Source organism: Microtus oregoni, unplaced genomic scaffold, assembly GCF_018167655.1.
Source record: "Microtus oregoni isolate MIOR12 unplaced genomic scaffold, Mior012 000052F_ref0000163, whole genome shotgun sequence".
NCBI lineage: Eukaryota > Metazoa > Chordata > Mammalia > Rodentia > Cricetidae > Microtus > Microtus oregoni.
The window spans coordinates 7543956-7546687 of NW_024543828.1; positions in this window are offsets into that span (position 1 = coordinate 7543956).

Genomic DNA, 2732 nt, shown 5'->3' on the forward strand with positions numbered 1-2732 from the left:
ACAGTTGTGAGCTGCCATGTGGGTGCTGGGAATTGAACCTGGGTCCTCTTGGAGAACAGCCAGTTCTCCCAGCCGCTGAGCCATCTCTCCAGGCCCCCAAGAGAATCTTTTTCAATCTGGTAAAACTCACTGATGAAAAGCCACCAGCTAACATACATAATGGGGAAATACTAGTCGCTTTCCCTCCAAGACTAGAAACAAATCACAGATATCTCGTCTGACAATTTCCGTTAAGCATCTTACCAGAATTCTTAGCCAGCACTGTAACTTCAGGAAGAGATTAAGGAGCAGTATCGTGATTAGTAGATTATACATGGGCACAAAACTCTGAGAATTCATGAATTAGAACTACTGGCTATAGTGCACAAAATTATTGTACAAGAATAAATTAATTGTAATTCTGTCTTTTAGCAACAAAGATTTTTTTAAAAACCCTAAAATTAGAAACAGCAATATTTCTAAGACCCTAAAGTGTTAAATAGGAAAGCATATAATGAGACGTGCAAAGCTTACACACTGGTAAAATATACACAACTTTGCTCACATACATTTAAGATGGCATAAAAAGTGATATACCATGTTTGTAGATAGGAATTATCAATGTCAAAAAATCTGTAATTTACCTTATTATACATGAACCTGAACAAACTTACATGTCGGTTCAAACCTTATTAGGCATTTTTTGAAAAAAGAAATTGTATTCTAAAATGTCCATGAAAAGATAAAACTTTAAAATAGAAGAATTGTACAAAATTTGGAAGACCTGACTCAAATACAGGGTATAAATTACAGTAGTCACCAAACTATAGCATAAATATAGAGATGTACCTATATCTCTGCACATACAGAGATTTCAGACATCCTCCACAAAGAAATTTAAAACATCTTTTTATTTATTTATTTATTTTTTATTTTTTATTTTTTTGAGACAGGGTTTTTCCATAGCTTTTTGGTTCCTGTCCTGGAACTAGCTCTTGTAGACCAGGCTGGCCTCGAACTTACAGAAATCCGCCTGCCTCTGCCTCCCGAGTGCTGGGATTAAAGGCGTGCGCCACCACCTCCCGGCATATCATTTGATTTTTAAATGGACATAAAAGTACATTAAATAGAACAAAATTTGCAGTTTGTAGAACGACTACCTAATTAGCAAAAGCATTATAGTATTGTCTTTTTTTTGATGAGAGCATTTAGCATACACTTGCTTTTTGTGTTTAGTTTAATTTTATTGAAAATTGTTTCATACAATATATTCTGATCTCTAAGATCCTTCTCACCTCTCTATCCACTCAACTTCATTTCTTCTTTCTCTCTCTTTAATGGGCAAATAAAAACAAACAAAATAAAACAATACAAACAGAAAAAACCAAAAATGTATGAGAAACATATTCAGACATACACATACACAGAATCCATAAGAACACAAAATTAGAAACCATAGCATATAAGCAAAACGACTTGTAAGATAGGAAATGCCCAAAGCACTATGAGACCAACAACAATAACAACAAAACAAACAAACAAAACCAAAAAAACTCCCAAACCAGCATTGAGTTCATTTTCTGTTGGCCATCTACTGTCAAACCTACAGTTAAGAGTAGTTTGTTTTTGCAGTGAGACTCCTTTACAAGCAGTTGTCAAATGGAGATAGCTTCTTGGTTAGGTATAGTGGCTTGTGTCAACTTCCCACTTTCAGCATTAGGATCCTATCTGTCTTGAACCTGTGCAGGTCCTGTGCATACTGCCATAGTGTATATATATATATATATATATATATATATATATATATATATATATCACTCCTGTTGTGTCTGGAAGGCACTAACATATACTTTCTCAACATTTTACTGAATATACTCAGTTTCTATTAAAAATAGTTTCATATGGTCCAGTAGCCTCTTGAACTTATTCCAACATCATCTCAACCCAAAGTGCTCCAGATATTGGTGCTTAAGGCACAGAAACACGTGCCATATTATATCACTCATACGTGGAATCTGCAAAAAAAAAATTTAGTCATGGTGTTATGTTAATGGATTGGTGAAAGGGAGCTTGTTTTGACGAATGGCTTTGAGCAACTATGTATTTACATGGAAAAAAATGAGCCTCCGTCTTTTGCCTAATTTCATACAGGTTTAATTGGAATTGAACCATAGATCTAAACATAAAAGCCAGAATTCTGAAGCTTCTTAAAAGCAAACACAGGGCACTGTGTTCTTGGCATTATGTATTTAATAATTTTGTATATAAGGTAAGAAGTACCGTGAAAAAATATCAGACAACAATATTACACACGTAAAACTGAGTACTATAGAATAGACTTCAATTGTTTTTAAATTTCTTTTATATTTTTAAAAAGAAAAACTATCTTTTTTCATTATGCATACCAATCCCAGGTCCCACTCCCTCCTCTCCTCCCACTCCCTCCACCTTTTTCCCACCCCACCCCCATCCACTCCTCAGAGAGGGTAAGGCACAATGCTTTGGGAAAGGTCCAAGGCCCTTCCTACTATATATAGGCTGAGCAAGGTATCGTCCAAAGAGAATAGGTTTCAAAAAGCCAGTACAAGCAGTAGGTATGAATCCTGGTGCCACTGTCAGTGGTCCTGCATAGACTTCAATTTTAAACACTCCAATAGGATAAATTCAAGGCAATGTTATTCTAAACACTATCAAAAGTTAATTGGTTCTATTCAATCATATTTCCTCCAACATAGCTGATTTCATGTTAGCCT